This window comes from Pristiophorus japonicus, unplaced genomic scaffold (assembly GCF_044704955.1).
Source record: "Pristiophorus japonicus isolate sPriJap1 unplaced genomic scaffold, sPriJap1.hap1 HAP1_SCAFFOLD_42, whole genome shotgun sequence".
NCBI lineage: Eukaryota > Metazoa > Chordata > Chondrichthyes > Pristiophoridae > Pristiophorus > Pristiophorus japonicus.
The window spans coordinates 2,816,965-2,838,656 of record NW_027254090.1 but is presented as its reverse complement, the minus strand read 5'-3'; the positions used below and the strand labels follow the sequence as shown (position 1 = coordinate 2,838,656).

At 42.4% G+C, this 21,692-nt stretch overlaps 3 non-coding genes across 3 annotated transcripts; all 3 read left to right on the top strand.

The window, feature by feature from the left end:
- Positions 1-2,170: 2,170 nt before the first annotated feature.
- trnap-ugg (transfer RNA proline (anticodon UGG)) lies at positions 2,171-2,258 on the top strand. Its single transcript is given in 2 exon segments — positions 2,171-2,206; positions 2,223-2,258. It is a non-coding gene; the product is annotated as a tRNA-Pro (tRNA).
- Positions 2,259-8,420: 6,162 nt separating this feature from the next.
- trnap-ugg (transfer RNA proline (anticodon UGG)) lies at positions 8,421-8,508 on the top strand. The gene is given in 2 exon segments: positions 8,421-8,456; positions 8,473-8,508. It is a non-coding gene; the product is annotated as a tRNA-Pro (tRNA).
- A 6,167-nt stretch (positions 8,509-14,675) lies between these two features.
- On the top strand, positions 14,676-14,763 carry trnap-ugg (transfer RNA proline (anticodon UGG)). Its single transcript is given in 2 exon segments — positions 14,676-14,711; positions 14,728-14,763. It is a non-coding gene; the product is annotated as a tRNA-Pro (tRNA).
- The last annotated feature ends 6,929 nt before the right edge of the window (positions 14,764-21,692 follow it).

Here is a 21,692-nt window from a genome sequence, read left to right as displayed (position 1 = left end):
ATGCTTTGTTTTTGTTCATTGTGTTTCTGTATCCCTTTTAAGGTGATGTGCTGGTCTGCCCGGGGTCATTCTCTGTCTCTCCAAAATGGTGTGCTATCAGTATCGGATCATTATCTATCTGTTTAAAAGGAATGTGCTGTCTGTCCCGGATTTCAAATTTCAAATTTCAAAAACTGCCTTTGGAGAGTGCAGAATTTTTAGTTTGTTGGTGTGTTTGTGTAAGTGAGAGAGTGCGTGGAAACGTTCTGCGCGATCTTCCTGTGCATTTCATGTCATGGGAGGAAAAATGCATTACATGCAACTTGAAGCCACACTGATTTGATTCAACACGCATTCAGGGACTGACTGACAGGAGAAGAGTCTGCTGTGGGATTTTGCTATTCCACATGTGAAAGAAGGCAAATTATATAAGTTAGAAACATAGCGATTTTAGCGAGAGCTTGCGGATGGGCTTTGTGACATGATGAGTTCCTTCCCCCTTATTTTCAAATACAAATCAAATCAAGACAAGACAAGACATGACTGACTGACTGACTTTGTTTATATAAATTTCTGTATCAATATTTATATATGCATATATTTACATACATTCCCTACTTTTTAACTTTCACAATAAATGTGCTTTTCTGTTCTGCCTGCATTGGCTCTATTACATTTGACCTCTTTCACAGCACACGCAGCTTCTGTCTGACCCTGCAGAAAAGCACTCGCGACCTTAAAAGATGGCCTTTGTTTCCCACATCTTCCTTCGTGGCTTGTCTTACACCATGGGCTTACTGTGTTTGGGAATTTACTGACTGCACACCCTGATTTCCAGTGGATTTCATGCAGTCGCACAGACTTCGTTCAATCAAAAATATATAGATTAAGAAACAATTATTTATTTATTTCAATCAAATCAAATTCAATTTTTTGCAATAAAATTGTAAATTTATTTATTTTCTTATTATGATAAATATATATATGTTTTAAATTGTCTTTTTGTCTCTGTTGGTTTTATTTCCCTCCCTCTTTCCTGCTTGTCTATCACCTGTGGCTATCACCTATCAGTCCCGCGTACTCATGAGAACCACGCTCAATCACGTACAACACAATTGCATTCAGGAATGATAGAAATCCCACTTTATTCTTCTGAAAGGGAACTGCTGTCCGTGAAGGGCAATTCTACAGCTGTGTAAGAGGGATGTGCTCCCTGTCCAGGATCATTCGGTGTTGTTTCAACGGGATGGTTGTCAGTTCCGGTTCATCAATTGCCCCTTTAAAACGTATTTTCTCATTATCCGGATCATCCTGTACATTTAAAAAGGAGTGTGATTATCAGCTGTGATAACCGAATTGTTGAACTGTTGTGTTTCAAGATACATTGACTTTGCCTGTGTCCGTGTACATCCATATGGCAGCGCATCTGTTCATGACTCAAAATATGCTCATGTTTTCCGATATCCACTCCTTGATGTAACCCTTGTCCCAAATTTGCTCTCAATATAAAAAACAACAAATTATACACCGACGGTAGCGGCCGCGTTGCCTAAAGGATAAGGTGTCTGATTTCGATTGTAACTGTGATCTTATCAGACGATTGCAGGTTCGAGTCCGGCAGTGGTTAGCTATCGCGCTTTGTGAAATTTTATATTCTTTGTTTTGATTCTGCCTCAAAACCAACCATCTCGGACAGTCACTCACCTGAAGTAAAGGAAGGCTGTGTGCTTTAAGAAGCTAATGGCACATGTTCATCACTGTCGATCTGGTTGCACGGGCAAAACAAGTGGTGAAGTAGATTTTCGTGCACATTATTTCTGTTTGAATGCAAAAAGTAGGGGATGGATGTCTGACTTTGCAGTCAATAGGAGACAAGGTGACTGACAGGTTGAAGCAATGGACTGCTGATCCAGTGTGCCCCCAGCTTCGTCGTTATTGTGTTAAACATTTTCCCCTAGTTTTTTTATTCAATCACATTTATCCTCATTGCCAAATTCACCTTTTACTGAAAAGAATGCAGCTCGTTGGTGAAGTAATGTCACAAAAAATAATCACTTCATCAAAGGGAAAACATTAGCAGGACGATGGAGAGGGGGACTCATGAAATCGGTCTCTGAGAGTCAGCACAGGCACGATGGGCCGAATAGCAAACTAACGTCAGAAACTGAGAGCTACGTTCATCACTGTCGGCGGCTCGTTGGTCTAGGGGTATGATTCTCGCTTTGGGATTATAATAATTGAAATGCGAGAGGTCCCGGGTTCAAATCCCGGACGAGCCCTGCCAACCTTTTGTCAAAAAACGACTTCTCAGCCTGTCGACATGTGAGAAAACTGACATGTTTCAAATTAAAACGTGTGATTGCACTCCGTTGTTCACACAGCGTCCAAAAATCCTGGAGATTCCCAGGAGCAAAGTGAAACTCACCGAACTGAGTAAATTTCATGTTTCTCAGATGTGCTCGGCTCTGCGTCTCATTGGACAACATAAACCCCGGTTTGATTCCGGCAAATACTTGATCAGTGTATCTTCCTTGCTGCACGCATGAGCTCACCTCCATAGGGATAAGCATACATTCAACGTCAATCTCAAATTCAACGTGAAACAGACTCTGCCCTGAATATGAGTGCGTCCTGTTTCTCTCGCGTTGAAAAGATGTGAGAAGCTGGGTTTGGATTTAGTCCCTTGGCTGCCGAATTTAAACCGTGCAGGAAATCAATCCGGGGTGGCCAAGCTGCCTGGTCTAATTAAAAGGCGTTCGAACCCTACATTCCAGGCAGGTTATAGTGTTCTGGCCTCAACATTCGGTTCAACGTATCGGATCATAAGCACCGCTCCCATTGTCTGCTAATGGTTCTGCTGTTCACACTAACACCTCCTCTGGTCCATCCTTTGTTACTTTATTGCCCGCTTACCACTCACTTTGCCTTTTTGCATTGTGCCATTTATTATTCAATCACTCCTACGCTCCACTGTATCACAGGCATTCCCTTTTGTCCTTCCTCGCTGCCCATTTTTCCAGGCGCTATTTTCCAGGAAAAATCTGTAAACTTTACATTTTTCTTAAAATATCGGAATGATCATCTGACTGAACGTGAGCCCGGGAAATTCATCCACAGAATGTATACGGCCTGCTGAGTTTTACAGAATGCTTTGTTTTTGTTCATTGTGTTTCTGTATCCCTTTTAAGGTGATGTGCTGGTCTGCCCGGGGTCATTCTCTGTCTCTCCAAAATGGTGTGCTATCAGTATCGGATCATTATCTATCTGTTTAAAAGGAATGTGCTGTCTGTCCCGGATTTCAAATTTCAAATTTCAAAAACTGCCTTTGGAGAGTGCAGAATTTTTAGTTTGTTGGTGTGTTTGTGTAAGTGAGAGAGTGCGTGGAAACGTTCTGCGCGATCTTCCTGTGCATTTCATGTCATGGGAGGAAAAATGCATTACATGCAACTTGAAGCCACACTGATTTGATTCAACACGCATTCAGGGACTGACTGACAGGAGAAGAGTCCGCTGTAGGATTTTGCTATTCCACATGTGAAAGAAGGCAAATTATATAAGTTAGAAACATAGCGATTTTAGCGAGAGCTTGCGGATGGGCTGTGTGACATGATGAGCTCCTTCCCCCTTATTTTCAAATACAAATCAAATCAAGACAAGACAAGACATGACTGACTGACTGACTTTGTTTATATAAATTTCTGTATCAATATTTATATATGCATATATTTACATACATTCCCTACTTTTTAACTTTCACAATAAATGTGCTTTTCTGTTCTGCCTGCATTGGCTCTATTACATTTGACCTCTTTCACAGCACACGCAGCTTCTGTCTGACCCTGCAGAAAAGCACTCGCGACCTTAAAAGATGGCCTTTGTTTCCCACATCTTCCTTCGTGGCTTGTCTTACACCATGGGCTTACTGTGTTTGGAAATTTACTGACTGCACACCCTGATTTCCAGTGGATTTCATGCAGTCGCACAGACTTCGTTCAATCAAAAATATATAGATTAAGAAACAATTATTTATTTATTTCAATCAAATCAAATTCAATTTTTTGCAATAAAATTGTAAATTTATTTATTTTCTTATTATGATAAATATATATATGTTTTAAATTGTCTTTTTGTCTGGGTTGGTTTTATTTCCCTCCCTCTTTCCTGCTTGTCTATCACCTGTGGCTATCACCTATCAGTCCCGCGTACTCATGAGAACCGCGCTCAATCACGCACAACACAATTGCATTCAGGAATGATAGAAATCCCACTTTATTCTTCTGAAAGGGAACTGCTGTCCGTGTAGGGCAATTCTACAGCTGTGTAAGAGGGATGGGCTCGCTGTCCAGGATCATTCGGTGTTGTTTCAACGGGATGGTTGTCAGTTCCGGTTCATCAATTGCTCCTTTAAAACGTATTTTCTCATTATCCGGATCATCCTGTACATTTAAAAAGGAGTGTGATTATCAGCTGTGATAACCGAATTGTTAAACTGTTGTGTTTCAAGATACATTGACTTTGCCTGTGTCCGTGTACATCCATATGGCAGCGCATCTGTTCATGACTCAAAATATGCTCATGTTTTCCGATATCCACTCCTTGATGTAACCCTTGTCCCAAATTTGCTCTCAATATAAAAAACAACAAATTATACACCGACGGTAGCGGCCGCGTTGCCTAAAGGATAAGGTGTCTGATTTCGATTGTAACTGTGATCTTATCAGATGATTGCAGGTTCGAGTCCGGCAGTGGTTAGCTATCGCGCTTTGTGAAATTTTATATTCTTTGTTTTGATTCTGCCTCAAAACCAACCATCTCGGACAGTCACTCACCTGAAGTAAAGGAAGGCTGTGTGCTTTAAGAAGCTAATGGCACATTTTCATCACTGTCGATCTGGTTGCACGGGCAAAACAAGTGGTGAAGTTGATTTTCGTGCACATTATTTCTGTTTGAATGCAAAAAGTAGGGGATGGATGTCTGACTTTGCAGTCAATAGGAGACAAGGTGACTGACAGGTTGAAGCAATGGACTGCTGATCCAGTATGCCCCCAGTTTCGTCGTTATTGTGTTAAACATTTTCCCCTAGTTTTTTTATTCAATCACATTTATCCTCATTGCCAAATTCACCTTTTACTGAAAAGGATGCAGCTCGTTGGTGAAGTAATGTCACAAAAAATAATCACTTCATCAAAGGGAAAACATTAGCAGGACGATGGAGAGGGGGACTCATGAGATCGGTCTCTGAGAGTCAGCACAGGCACGATGGGCCGAATAGCAAACTAACGTCAGAAACTGAGAGCTACGTTCCTCACTGTCGGCGGCTCGTTGGTCTATGTGTATGATTCTCGCTTTGGGATTATAATAATTGAAATGCGAGAGGTCCCGGGTTCAAATCCCGGACGAGCCCTGCCAACCTTTTGTCAAAAAACGACTTCTCAGCCGGTCGACCTGTGAAAAAACTGACATGTTTCAAATTAAAACATGTGATTGCACTCCGTTGTTCACACAGCGTCCAAAAATCCTGGAGATTCCCAGGAGCAAAGTGAAACTCACCGAACTGAGTAAAGTTCATGTCTCTCAGATGTACTCGGCTCTGCGTCTCATTGGACAACATAAACCCCGGTTTGATTCCGGCAAATACTTGATCAGTGTATCTCCCTTTCTGCACGCATGAGCTCACCTCCATAGGGATAAGCATACATTCAACGTCAATCTCAAATTCAACGTGAAACAGACTCTGCCCTGAATATGAGTGCGTCCTGTTTCTCTCGCGCTGAAAAGATGTGAGAAGCTGGCTTTGGATTTAGTCCCTTGGCTGCCGAATTTAAACCGTGCAGGAAATCAATCCGGGGTGGCCAAGCTGCCTGGTCTAATTAAAAGGCGTTCAAACCCTACATTCCAGGCAGGTTATAGTGTTCTGGCCTCAACATTCGGTTCAACGTATCGGATCATAAACACCGCACCCATTGTCTGCTAATGGTTCTGCTGTTCACACTAATACCTCCTCTGGTCCATCCTTTGTTACTTTATTGCCCGCTTACCACTCACTTTGCCTTTTTGCATTGTGCCATTTATTATTCAATCACTCCTACGCTCCACTGTATCACAGGCATTCCCTTTTGTCCTTCCTCGCTGCCTATTTTTCCAGGCGCTATTTTCCAGGAAAAATCTATAAACTTTACATTTTTCTTAAAATATCGGAATGATCATCTGACTGAACGTGAGCCCGGGAAATTCATCCACAGAATGTATACGGCCTGCTGAGTTTTACAGAATGCTTTGTTTTTGTTCATTGTGTTTCTGTATCCCTTTTAAGGTGATGTGCTGGTCTGCCCGGGGTCATTCTCTGTCTCTCCAAAATGGTGTGCTTTCAGTATCGGATCATTATCTATCTGTTTAAAAGGAAAGTGCTGTCTGTCCCGGATTTCAAATTTGAAATTTCAAAAACTGCCTTTGGAGAGTGCAGAATTTTTAGTTTGTTGGTGTGTTTGTGTAAGTGAGAGAGTGCGTGGAAACGTTCTGTTCGATCTTACTGTGCATTTCATGTCATGGGAGGAAAAATGCATTACATGCAACTTGAAGCCACACTGATTTGATTCAACACGCATTCAGGGACTGACTGACAGGAGAAGGGACTGCTGTGGGATTTTGCTATTCCACATGTGAAAGAAGGCAAATTATATAAGTTAGAAACATAGCGATTTTAGCGAGAGCTTGCGGATGGGCTTTGTGACATGATGAGTTCCTTCCCCCTTATTTTCAAATACAAATCAAATCAAGACAAGACAAGACATGACTGACTGACTGACTTTGTTTATATAAATTTCTGTATCAATATTTATATATGCATATATTTACATACATTCCCTACTTTTTAACTTTCACAATAAATGTGCTTTTCTGTTCTGCCTGCATTGGCTCTATTACATTTGACCTCTTTCACAGCACACGCAGCTTCTGTCTGACCCTGCAGAAAAGCACTCGCGACCTTAAAAGATGGCCTTTGTTTCCCACATCTTCCTTCGTGGCTTGTCTTACACCATGGGCTTACTGTGTTTGGGAATTTACTGACTGCACACCCTGATTTCCAGTGGATTTCATGCAGTCGCACAGACTTCGTTCAATCAAAAATATATAGATTAAGAAACAATTATTTATTTATTTCAATCAAATCAAATTCAATTTTTTGCAATAAAATTGTAAATTTATTTATTTTCTTATTATGATAAATATATATATGTTTTAAATTGTCTTTTTGTCTCTGTTGGTTTTATTTCCCTCCCTCTTTCCTGCTTGTCTATCACCTGTGGCTATCACCTATCAGTCCCGCGTACTCATGAGAACCACGCTCAATCACGTACAACACAATTGCATTCAGGAATGATAGAAATCCCACTTTATTCTTCTGAAAGGGAACTGCTGTCCGTGAAGGGCAATTCTACAGCTGTGTAAGAGGGATGTGCTCCCTGTCCAGGATCATTCGGTGTTGTTTCAACGGGATGGTTGTCAGTTCCGGTTCATCAATTGCCCCTTTAAAACGTATTTTCTCATTATCCGGATCATCCTGTACATTTAAAAAGGAGTGTGATTATCAGCTGTGATAACCGAATTGTTGAACTGTTGTGTTTCAAGATACATTGACTTTGCCTGTGTCCGTGTACATCCATATGGCAGCGCATCTGTTCATGACTCAAAATATGCTCATGTTTTCCGATATCCACTCCTTGATGTAACCCTTGTCCCAAATTTGCTCTCAATATAAAAAACAACAAATTATACACCGACGGTAGCGGCCGCGTTGCCTAAAGGATAAGGTGTCTGATTTCGATTGTAACTGTGATCTTATCAGACGATTGCAGGTTCGAGTCCGGCAGTGGTTAGCTATCGCGCTTTGTGAAATTTTATATTCTTTGTTTTGATTCTGCCTCAAAACCAACCATCTCGGACAGTCACTCACCTGAAGTAAAGGAAGGCTGTGTGCTTTAAGAAGCTAATGGCACATGTTCATCACTGTCGATCTGGTTGCACGGGCAAAACAAGTGGTGAAGTAGATTTTCGTGCACATTATTTCTGTTTGAATGCAAAAAGTAGGGGATGGATGTCTGACTTTGCAGTCAATAGGAGACAAGGTGACTGACAGGTTGAAGCAATGGACTGCTGATCCAGTGTGCCCCCAGCTTCGTCGTTATTGTGTTAAACATTTTCCCCTAGTTTTTTTATTCAATCACATTTATCCTCATTGCCAAATTCACCTTTTACTGAAAAGAATGCAGCTCGTTGGTGAAGTAATGTCACAAAAAATAATCACTTCATCAAAGGGAAAACATTAGCAGGACGATGGAGAGGGGGACTCATGAAATCGGTCTCTGAGAGTCAGCACAGGCACGATGGGCCGAATAGCAAACTAACGTCAGAAACTGAGAGCTACGTTCATCACTGTCGGCGGCTCGTTGGTCTAGGGGTATGATTCTCGCTTTGGGATTATAATAATTGAAATGCGAGAGGTCCCGGGTTCAAATCCCGGACGAGCCCTGCCAACCTTTTGTCAAAAAACGACTTCTCAGCCTGTCGACATGTGAGAAAACTGACATGTTTCAAATTAAAACGTGTGATTGCACTCCGTTGTTCACACAGCGTCCAAAAATCCTGGAGATTCCCAGGAGCAAAGTGAAACTCACCGAACTGAGTAAATTTCATGTTTCTCAGATGTGCTCGGCTCTGCGTCTCATTGGACAACATAAACCCCGGTTTGATTCCGGCAAATACTTGATCAGTGTATCTTCCTTGCTGCACGCATGAGCTCACCTCCATAGGGATAAGCATACATTCAACGTCAATCTCAAATTCAACGTGAAACAGACTCTGCCCTGAATATGAGTGCGTCCTGTTTCTCTCGCGTTGAAAAGATGTGAGAAGCTGGGTTTGGATTTAGTCCCTTGGCTGCCGAATTTAAACCGTGCAGGAAATCAATCCGGGGTGGCCAAGCTGCCTGGTCTAATTAAAAGGCGTTCGAACCCTACATTCCAGGCAGGTTATAGTGTTCTGGCCTCAACATTCGGTTCAACGTATCGGATCATAAGCACCGCTCCCATTGTCTGCTAATGGTTCTGCTGTTCACACTAACACCTCCTCTGGTCCATCCTTTGTTACTTTATTGCCCGCTTACCACTCACTTTGCCTTTTTGCATTGTGCCATTTATTATTCAATCACTCCTACGCTCCACTGTATCACAGGCATTCCCTTTTGTCCTTCCTCGCTGCCCATTTTTCCAGGCGCTATTTTCCAGGAAAAATCTGTAAACTTTACATTTTTCTTAAAATATCGGAATGATCATCTGACTGAACGTGAGCCCGGGAAATTCATCCACAGAATGTATACGGCCTGCTGAGTTTTACAGAATGCTTTGTTTTTGTTCATTGTGTTTCTGTATCCCTTTTAAGGTGATGTGCTGGTCTGCCCGGGGTCATTCTCTGTCTCTCCAAAATGGTGTGCTATCAGTATCGGATCATTATCTATCTGTTTAAAAGGAATGTGCTGTCTGTCCCGGATTTCAAATTTCAAATTTCAAAAACTGCCTTTGGAGAGTGCAGAATTTTTAGTTTGTTGGTGTGTTTGTGTAAGTGAGAGAGTGCGTGGAAACGTTCTGCGCGATCTTCCTGTGCATTTCATGTCATGGGAGGAAAAATGCATTACATGCAACTTGAAGCCACACTGATTTGATTCAACACGCATTCAGGGACTGACTGACAGGAGAAGAGTCCGCTGTAGGATTTTGCTATTCCACATGTGAAAGAAGGCAAATTATATAAGTTAGAAACATAGCGATTTTAGCGAGAGCTTGCGGATGGGCTGTGTGACATGATGAGCTCCTTCCCCCTTATTTTCAAATACAAATCAAATCAAGACAAGACAAGACATGACTGACTGACTGACTTTGTTTATATAAATTTCTGTATCAATATTTATATATGCATATATTTACATACATTCCCTACTTTTTAACTTTCACAATAAATGTGCTTTTCTGTTCTGCCTGCATTGGCTCTATTACATTTGACCTCTTTCACAGCACACGCAGCTTCTGTCTGACCCTGCAGAAAAGCACTCGCGACCTTAAAAGATGGCCTTTGTTTCCCACATCTTCCTTCGTGGCTTGTCTTACACCATGGGCTTACTGTGTTTGGAAATTTACTGACTGCACACCCTGATTTCCAGTGGATTTCATGCAGTCGCACAGACTTCGTTCAATCAAAAATATATAGATTAAGAAACAATTATTTATTTATTTCAATCAAATCAAATTCAATTTTTTGCAATAAAATTGTAAATTTATTTATTTTCTTATTATGATAAATATATATATGTTTTAAATTGTCTTTTTGTCTGGGTTGGTTTTATTTCCCTCCCTCTTTCCTGCTTGTCTATCACCTGTGGCTATCACCTATCAGTCCCGCGTACTCATGAGAACCGCGCTCAATCACGCACAACACAATTGCATTCAGGAATGATAGAAATCCCACTTTATTCTTCTGAAAGGGAACTGCTGTCCGTGTAGGGCAATTCTACAGCTGTGTAAGAGGGATGGGCTCGCTGTCCAGGATCATTCGGTGTTGTTTCAACGGGATGGTTGTCAGTTCCGGTTCATCAATTGCTCCTTTAAAACGTATTTTCTCATTATCCGGATCATCCTGTACATTTAAAAAGGAGTGTGATTATCAGCTGTGATAACCGAATTGTTAAACTGTTGTGTTTCAAGATACATTGACTTTGCCTGTGTCCGTGTACATCCATATGGCAGCGCATCTGTTCATGACTCAAAATATGCTCATGTTTTCCGATATCCACTCCTTGATGTAACCCTTGTCCCAAATTTGCTCTCAATATAAAAAACAACAAATTATACACCGACGGTAGCGGCCGCGTTGCCTAAAGGATAAGGTGTCTGATTTCGATTGTAACTGTGATCTTATCAGATGATTGCAGGTTCGAGTCCGGCAGTGGTTAGCTATCGCGCTTTGTGAAATTTTATATTCTTTGTTTTGATTCTGCCTCAAAACCAACCATCTCGGACAGTCACTCACCTGAAGTAAAGGAAGGCTGTGTGCTTTAAGAAGCTAATGGCACATTTTCATCACTGTCGATCTGGTTGCACGGGCAAAACAAGTGGTGAAGTTGATTTTCGTGCACATTATTTCTGTTTGAATGCAAAAAGTAGGGGATGGATGTCTGACTTTGCAGTCAATAGGAGACAAGGTGACTGACAGGTTGAAGCAATGGACTGCTGATCCAGTATGCCCCCAGTTTCGTCGTTATTGTGTTAAACATTTTCCCCTAGTTTTTTTATTCAATCACATTTATCCTCATTGCCAAATTCACCTTTTACTGAAAAGGATGCAGCTCGTTGGTGAAGTAATGTCACAAAAAATAATCACTTCATCAAAGGGAAAACATTAGCAGGACGATGGAGAGGGGGACTCATGAGATCGGTCTCTGAGAGTCAGCACAGGCACGATGGGCCGAATAGCAAACTAACGTCAGAAACTGAGAGCTACGTTCCTCACTGTCGGCGGCTCGTTGGTCTATGTGTATGATTCTCGCTTTGGGATTATAATAATTGAAATGCGAGAGGTCCCGGGTTCAAATCCCGGACGAGCCCTGCCAACCTTTTGTCAAAAAACGACTTCTCAGCCGGTCGACCTGTGAAAAAACTGACATGTTTCAAATTAAAACATGTGATTGCACTCCGTTGTTCACACAGCGTCCAAAAATCCTGGAGATTCCCAGGAGCAAAGTGAAACTCACCGAACTGAGTAAAGTTCATGTCTCTCAGATGTACTCGGCTCTGCGTCTCATTGGACAACATAAACCCCGGTTTGATTCCGGCAAATACTTGATCAGTGTATCTCCCTTTCTGCACGCATGAGCTCACCTCCATAGGGATAAGCATACATTCAACGTCAATCTCAAATTCAACGTGAAACAGACTCTGCCCTGAATATGAGTGCGTCCTGTTTCTCTCGCGCTGAAAAGATGTGAGAAGCTGGCTTTGGATTTAGTCCCTTGGCTGCCGAATTTAAACCGTGCAGGAAATCAATCCGGGGTGGCCAAGCTGCCTGGTCTAATTAAAAGGCGTTCAAACCCTACATTCCAGGCAGGTTATAGTGTTCTGGCCTCAACATTCGGTTCAACGTATCGGATCATAAACACCGCACCCATTGTCTGCTAATGGTTCTGCTGTTCACACTAATACCTCCTCTGGTCCATCCTTTGTTACTTTATTGCCCGCTTACCACTCACTTTGCCTTTTTGCATTGTGCCATTTATTATTCAATCACTCCTACGCTCCACTGTATCACAGGCATTCCCTTTTGTCCTTCCTCGCTGCCTATTTTTCCAGGCGCTATTTTCCAGGAAAAATCTATAAACTTTACATTTTTCTTAAAATATCGGAATGATCATCTGACTGAACGTGAGCCCGGGAAATTCATCCACAGAATGTATACGGCCTGCTGAGTTTTACAGAATGCTTTGTTTTTGTTCATTGTGTTTCTGTATCCCTTTTAAGGTGATGTGCTGGTCTGCCCGGGGTCATTCTCTGTCTCTCCAAAATGGTGTGCTTTCAGTATCGGATCATTATCTATCTGTTTAAAAGGAAAGTGCTGTCTGTCCCGGATTTCAAATTTGAAATTTCAAAAACTGCCTTTGGAGAGTGCAGAATTTTTAGTTTGTTGGTGTGTTTGTGTAAGTGAGAGAGTGCGTGGAAACGTTCTGTTCGATCTTACTGTGCATTTCATGTCATGGGAGGAAAAATGCATTACATGCAACTTGAAGCCACACTGATTTGATTCAACACGCATTCAGGGACTGACTGACAGGAGAAGGGACTGCTGTGGGATTTTGCTATTCCACATGTGAAAGAAGGCAAATTATATAAGTTAGAAACATAGCGATTTTAGCGAGAGCTTGCGGATGGGCTGTGTGACATGATGAGCTCCTTCCCCCTTATTTTCAAATACAAATCAAATCAAGACAAGACAAGACATGACTGACTGACTGACTTTGTTTATATAAATTTCTGTATCAATATTTATATATGCATATATTTGCATACATTTCCTACTTTTTAACTTTCACAATAAATGTGCTTTTCTGTTGTGCCTGCATTGGCTCTATTACATTTGACCTCTTTCACAGCACACGCAACTTCTGTCTGATCCCGCAGAAAAGCACTCGCGACTTTAAAAGATCGTCTTTGTTGCCCACATCTTCCCTCGTGGCTTGTCTTACACCATGGGCTTACTGTGTTTGGGAATTTACTGACTGCACACCCTGATTTCCAGTGCATTTCATGCAGTCGCACAGACTTCGTTCAATCAAAAATATATAGATTAAGAAACAATTATTTATTTATTTCAATCAAATCAAATTCAATTTTTTGCAATAAAATTGTAAATTTATTTATTTTCTTATTATGATAAATATATATATGTTTTAAATTGTCTTTTTGTCTGGGTTGGTTTTATTTCCCTCCCTCTTTCCTGCTTGTCTATCACCTGTGGCTTCAACAACCGTCCCAGTCCCGCGTGCTCATGAGAACCGCGCTCATTCACGCACAACACAATTGCATTCAGGAATGAAAGAAATCCCACTTTATTCTTCTGAAAGGGAACTGCTCTCCGTGAAGGGCAATTCTACAGCTGTGTAAGAGGGATGTGCTTCCTGTCCAGGATCATTCGGTGTCTGTTTCAACGGGATGGTTGTCAGTTCCGGTTCTTCAATTGCCCCTTTAAAACGTATTTTCTCATTATCCGGATCATCCTGTACATTTAAAAAGGAGTGTGATTATCAGCTGTGATAACCGAATTGTTAAACTGTTGTGTTTCAAGATACATTGACTTTGCCTGTGTCCGTGCACATCCATATCGCAGCGCATCTGTTCATTACTCAAAATATGCTCATGTTTTCCGATATCCACTCCTTGATGTAGCCCTTGTCCCAAATTTGCTCTCAATATAAAAAACAACAAATTATGCACCGACGGTAGCGGCCGCGTGGCCTAAAGGATAAGATGTCTGATTTCAATTGTAACTGTGATCTTATCAGATGATTTGCAGATTCGAGTACGGCAGTGGTCAGCTATCGCGCTTTGTGAAATTTTATATTCTTTGTTTTGATTCTGCCTCAAAACCAACCATCTCGGACAGTCACTCACCTGAAGTAAAGGAAGGCTGTGTGCTTTAAGAAGCTAATGGCACATTTTCATCACTGTCGATCTGGTTGCACGGGCAAAACAAGTGGTGAAGTAGATTTTCCTGCACATTATTTCTGTTTGAATGCAAAAAGTAGGGGATGGATGTCTGACTTTGCAGTCAATAGGAGACAAGGTGATGACAGATTGAAGCAATGGACTGCTGATCCAGTATGCCCCCAGCTTCGTCGTTATTGTGTTAAACATTTTCCCCTCGTTTTTTTATTCAATCACATTTATCCTCATTGCCAAATTCACCTTTTACTGAAAAGGATGCAGCTCGTTGGTGAAGTAATGTCACAAAAAATAATCACTTCATCAAAGGGAAAACATTAGCAGGACGATGGAGAGGTGGACTCATGAAATCGGTCTCTGAGAATCAGCACAGGCACGATGGGCCGAATAGCAAACTAACGTCAGAAACTGAGAGCTACGTTCCGCACTGTCGGCGGCTCGTTGGTCTAGGGGTATGATTCTCGCTTTGGGATTATAATAATTGAAATGCGAGAGGTCCCGGGTTCAAATCCCGGACGAGCCCTGCCAACTTTTTGTCAAAAAACGACTTCTCAGCCGGTCGACATGTGAGAAAACTGATATGTTTCAAATTAAAACATGTGATTGCACTCCGTTGTTCACACAGCGTCCAAAAATCCTGGAGATTCCCAGGAGCAAAGTGAAACTCACCGAACTGAGTAAAGTTCATGTCTCTCAGATGTACTCGGCTCTGCGTCTCATTGGATAACATAAACCCCGGTTTGATTCCGGCAAATACTTGATCAGTGTATCTTCCTTGCTGCACGCATGAGCTCACCTCCATAGGGATAAACATACATTCAACGTCAATCTCAAATTCAACGTGAAACAGACTCTGCCCTGAATATGAGTGCGTCCTGTTTCTCTCGCGCTGAAAAGATGTGAGAAGCTGGCTTTGGATTTAGTCCCTTGGCTGCCGAATTTAAACCGTGCAGGAAATCAATCCGGGGTGGCCAAGCTGCCTGGTCTAATTAAAAGGCGTTCAAACCCTACATTCCAGGCAGGTTATAGTGTTCTGGCCTCAACATTCGGTTCAACGTATCGGATCATAAGCACCGCTCCCATTGTCTGCTAATGGTTCTGCTGTTCATACTAACACCTCCTCTGGTCCATCCTTTGTTACTTTATTGCCCGCTTACCACTCACTTTGCCTTTTTGCATTGTGCCATTTATTATTCAATCACTCCTACGCTCCACTGTTTCACAGGCATTCCCTTTTGTCCTTCCTCGCTGCCTATTTTTCCAGGCGCTATTTTCCAGGAAAAATCTGTAAACTTTACATTTTTCTTAAAATATCGGAATGATCATCTGACTGAACGTGAGCCCGGGAAATTCATCCACAGAATGTTCACGGCCTGCTGAGTTTTACAGAATGCTTTGTTTTTGTTTATTGTGTTTCTGTATCCCTTTTGAGGTGATGTGCTGGTCTGCCCGGGGTCATTCTCTGTCTCTCCAAAATGGTGTGCTATCAGTATCGGATCATTATCAATCTGTTTAAAAGGAATGTGCTGTCTGTCCCGGATTTCAAATTTCAAATTTCAAAAACTGCCTTTGGAGAGTGCAGCTGTGATAACCGAATTATTAAACTGTTGTGTTTCAAGCTACATTTACTTTGCCTGTGTCCGTGTACATCCATATCGCAGCGCATCTGTTCATTACTCAAAATATGCTCATTTTTTCCGATGTTTTTGATGTCTCAGTGTAAGGGCTCCCTGGATTTGATGCCTCAGTGTAAGGGGTCCCTGGATTTGGTGCCTCAGTGTAAGTGTTTCCTGTATTTGGTGCCTCAGTGTAAGGGGTCCCTGGATTTGATGCCTCAGTGTAAGGGGTCCCTGGATTTGATGCCTCAGTGTAAGGGGTCCCTGGATTTGGTGCCTCAGTGTAAAGGGTCCCTGGATTTGGTGTCTCAGTGTAAGGGGTTCATGGATTTGGTGTCTCAGTGTAAGGGATACCTCGATTTGATGCCTCAGTGTAAGGGGTCCCTGGATTTGATGCCGCAGTGTAAGTGGTCCCTGGATTTGATGTCTCAGTGTAAGGGGTCCCTGGATTTGATGTCTCAGTGTAAGTGGTCCCTGGATTTGATGTCTCTGTGTAAGGGGTCCCTGGATTTGATGTCTCAGTGTAAGGGGTCCCTGGATTTTATGTCTCTGTGTAAGGTGTCCCTGGATTTGATGTCTCATTGTAAGGGGTCCCTGGATTTGATGTCTCAGTGTCAGGGTTCCGTGGATTTGATGTCTCATTGTGAGGGCTCCCTGGATTTGATGCCTCAGTGTAAGGGGTCCCTGGATTTGGTGCCTCAGTGTAAGGCTTTCCTGTATTGGTGCCTCAGTGTAAGGGGTCCCTGGATTTGATGCCTCAGTGTAAGGGGTCCCTAGATTTGGTGCATCAGTGTAAGGGATTCATGGATTTGGTGCCTCAGAGCAAGGGGTCCCTGGATTTGGTGTCTCATTGTAAGGGGTCCCTGGATTTGGTGCCTCAGATTAAGGGGACCCTGGATTTGGTCTCTCAGTGTAAGGGATCCCTGGATTTGATGCCTCAGTGTAAAGGTTCCTTGGATTTGATGCCTCAGCGTAAGGGGTCCCTGGATTTGGTGCCTCAGTGTCAAGGTTCCCTGGATTTGATGCCTCAGTGTGAGCGGTCCCTGGATTTGGTGCCTCAGTGTAAGGGGTCCCTGGATTTGATCCCTCAGTGTAAGGGCTCCCTGGATTTGGTGCCTCAGTGTAAGGGGTCCCTGGATTTGATGCCTCATTTCCTGTGGTCCCTGGATTTGGTGTCACAATGTAAGGGAATCTTGGATTTGTTGTCAAAAGCACCTCGTCATTGGGACTGATGACAAACCTGCAGCCCAGCAGCGCATTCAGCACAGACAAATATCATTAAAATCTATTCCCAATTAACACTAACCCATAGTAATTCACCAGTAACAGTCCAGTGCCTGCAAGGAACTGCTGCCCCGCATTTTGCTTCAGTGGAACACAGTGCAAAACATTTTAAAAGAAAAATAAACCCATCATAGTTCAACAAATGCAATTAATGGGCAGTAAATCCCACTGATTCATACACCTCCTTCACCCCTACTCTCCAACTCCCCCTCGCCAACTATTCTTTCACCCCTACTTACCAAACCCCTCGCCCCAACTCCCCTATCACCCCATTTCTTTCAAACCTTCACCCCAACTCCTCTTTCACCCTACTCTCCAAACCCACCTCCTCCAACTCCTCTTTCATCCCTACAGTTTCATTTTCAACATCACTTACACAAGTCATCTACACTGGAGGTAAATCTAGGATCTTCTGTGTGATGGTGAGGTGATCACTGGACAATAAAGTGCAGAGACTGATGGATGGCTGCTCATTACCCTCGGTGATAGTTAATCCCCTTTCCCACTGAATACTCTGGACAGACGGTCACCTTGGTAACGGAATGGTCATTGTGACATCACTTTCTATCCAATAGCACACAAGACAATGCGTCATCAATAAATGGCAAATGAATTAAACACTCTTCAATTACATTGTAAATAATAGGAAATAAAATGCTGGAAAATAACTGGTGCAGATAATAGCTTATCTCTATCAAACATTGAGAATGATGTGTTTTATTTACACACACACACAGCATTGACTCTGTGTGCATTCTTTTCAGTTGTTCGACTTAACCTGATGCAATTTTATTTCTTCGGAGTTTAGGAACCGCGGGAAGCCATCAGGCGGTGTTTGCTGTTTCAGTATCTCAAGAGATAGCGCGCAGTTGCTCCTCCCACTGCCCGGGGGAATCGGGTAGCTATTTAAACGGACAGGGACTCTCTTTTCTCTGCCTATTTAAACTTAAAGGAACAGTCTAGTTCATCTCAGAGTGTTGGCGGACTTCACGAACCGAGATACCATTACCATTCGCTCCCTTCTGTAATGTGCTGTGATTGTAAAGCTGTCTATTTCAGTGACTTGAGCCTTTCTAAAATGTCACATTGTTTTTATAATCCATTTGACTTGCTTGTCTTATTTGTCAAAATTTCAGAATTGTGCAGTTTGACAAAGGTTTTGTTTAAAGGTAGAGTAAAATTAGTTTCAAAATATTCTTTCTAACCCTCCCTCAGCTCCCAAATTTTAGAATACTCGGCAATACTGACTGGGAAGGTGCCAAGTTCGGTCCTTGATCTGGGCTGTTAGTTGATCTCAGCCAAGGCAGCAATTCACGGGTTATAGTTGTCCTCAGTACCACTGTGCTAAATATGAGTAAAATTTAGCCACTGCAATTGCTCTTAATACTGATCCAGTATGTGTCGCGTGTGTCTTTCTGCTGGATCTGACAGCAGCTGCTTGTGCTGTGAAAGAGGTCAAATGTAATCGAGCCCCGTGCAGGCAGAACAGAAAAAGTACATTTATTTTGGAAGTTAAAAAGTTGGGATTGGATATAAATATACATATATTTAAATATACAAAGTCACTCAGTCAGTCATGTCTTGGCTTGTCTTGTCTCGTCTTTTCTTGATTTTATTTGATTTGATTTGAATTTGAAAATAAGGGTGGAGGATGTCATCATGTCACACAGCCCACACGCAAGCCCTCGATAAAATCGCTATATTTCTAACTTGTGTATTTTCCCTTCTTTTAGATGTGGAATAGCAAAATCCCACAGCAGATTCTTCTACCGTCAGAGAGTCCACGAAGGAGTGTTCAATCAAATCAGTACGGTTTCAAGCTGCATGTAATGCATTTTTCTCACATGATAGTAAGATCGCACAGCACGTTTGCACACACACTGGCTTACACAAACACACAAACAAACTAAATTCCTGCACCCTCTAAGGCAGTTTTTGAAATTTGAAATGTGAACTCCGGGACAGACAGCACATCGCTTTTACACAGACACAGAATGATGCGGGTCTGATAGCACACCATTTTAAACAGATAGAGAATGATCTCGGACAGACAGCACATCCCCTTAAAAGGGACACGGAAATAGAATGAATAAAAACAGATAAATATGTAAAACTCAGCAGGTCGTGCAGATTCTGTGGATGAAGAACCCGGTTTCACGTTCTGTCGGATAATCATTCCGATATTTTAGGAAACATTTCAAGATTACAGATTTTGTTCAACAAAAATAGCGCCTGGAAATAATACGCAGCGAGAAAGGTCAAATGGGAATGTCTGTGATACAGTGAAACACAGGAGTGATTAATAATAAATGGCACAATGGAGAAGGCAAAGTGGGTGGTAATCGGGTAATAAGGTTACAAAGGATGGTCCAAAGGAGGTGTTCGTGGGAATAGCAGAACCATTACTAGACAATGGGAGCGGTGCTTATCACCCGATACGTTGAACCTAATGTTGAGGCCAGAAGACTATAACATGCCTGCAATATTAGGTGTCAACGCCTTTTCATCAGACCAGGTGGCTTGGCCACCCCGGATTGATTTCCTGTCCGCTCTGAATTTGTCAATTAAGAGGCTAATTCAAAAGCTAGCTTCTCACATCTAGAGAAACAAGACGCCTTCATATTCAGGGCAGAGGTGGAGATTGACGCTGAATGTATGCGTATCCCCACTGAGCAGAGCTGATGCGGACAGACAGGAGGATATACTGATCAATTATTGGCCGGAACTAAACACGGGTTTAGGTTATCCAACGAATCACAGAGCCGAGTACCTCTGAGATACTTTAACTTTACTCAGTTGTGTGAGTTTCACTTTGCTCTGGGATTTGGACGCTGTGGGAACAATCGGCGCAAAATTACACGTTTTAATGTGAAATATGTCTGTTTTCTCACATGTCAAGCGGCTGTGAGAAGCGGAACTTTGAATAAAAAATGACGGGGCTCGTTCAGGATTTGGCCCGAGACCTCACGCATTTCAAATGTGATCATTCCTAAGCAAGATTCATAACCCGAGAACAAGAGCCGCCGACAGTGAAAAGCGCAGCTCTCAGATTCTGACGGTAGTGAGAAAAGATATTAGGCCCATCGTGCTTGTGCTGTCCCTCAGAGAGCTATCTAATTAGTCCCCCTCTCCGCAGTCCTGCAACTGTTATCCTTTTGACGAATATATTATTAATTTGAGACATAACATGAGCAAAGTGCTGCATCCTTGTCAGTGAAAGGGAAACTCGGCGATGAGGTTAATGTGATTGACAAAGTGACCAGGGGAGTCAAAGCTGAACACAAATACGACGAGGATGGGATTCGAACCCATGCGTGCAGAACAAAATTGATTAGTAGTTCATCGCCTTAACTTCTCGGCCACCTCGCCTTTTATTCAGCTAAGCGTCAGCCTTTCAATCTCCTGCTTTTTGTAACCCAACAGAAATAATGTGCAAGAAAGTCCACTTCACAGCTTGCTGCGCCCGTGCATGCAGATCGACAATGATGAAAACGTGCTATTCGATTCCAAAAGCAAACAGCCTTCCTTTACTTCAGCTGAGTGACTGGAAGTGATGGTTGGTTTCTCGGCAGAATCACAACAACGAATATAAAATTTCAGGCAGCGGGTTAATTGACCGCGGCAAGATACGACTCTGCAATGTTTTGATAAGTTCGCGGTTATAATCGAAGTCAGACGCTGTATCCATTAGACCACACGGCCGCTGCCCCCATTACCCAATGTGTTGTTGTGTATATTGCGAGCAAAATCAAGGAGTGGATTGAGGAAAAGATGAGCATATTTCGAGTAAATGAACAGATGCACTGCGATCTGGGTGCGCACCCGGCAGAGGAAACCCCGATGTAAATTGGAACACAACAGTTTAACAATTCGGTCATTGCAGCTGAAATCATACTCCTTCTCAAACTATACAGGATGACCCGGGTTTATAAGACAATCCGTTTTAAAGGGAAAGATTATGAACCGGAACTGACAACCAGCCCTTTTAAAGAGATACAGAATGATCGGGGACTGCAATAACATCCCTTTTACCCAGATGCAGAATCACCCTTGACTGACCGCAGTTCCCTTTTAAATGAATAAAGTGAGATTTCTATCATCACTGAAGGCAATTGTGCAGTGGGGCTCAGGACCACGCGGGGCAGAGACGGATATTGAAGCCACAGGTGATAGACAGGCAGGAAAGAGGGAGGTACGTAAAACCAGCGCACTGAAAGCCAATTTACAAATATATATATATTAAACAACTTAAGAAAATAAATACATTTAATTTTTATTTAAAAAAAAATGAATTTGATTTGTTTTAAATAAATAAATAATTGATTCATAATCTAGATATTTTTTGATTGAACGAAGGCTGTGTGACTGGAAGAATTCCATTGGAAATGAGGGGGTGCCTCTTATCAACAAAGGCAGACATTGATGTGGAGATTCAGCATCTCCTCCAGTGCTCCAGTGCAGCCTTCGGCCGCCTGCGGAAAAGACTGTTTGAAGACCAGGCCCTGAAATCTACCACCTAACTCATGGTCTACAGGGCTGTAATAGTACCCGC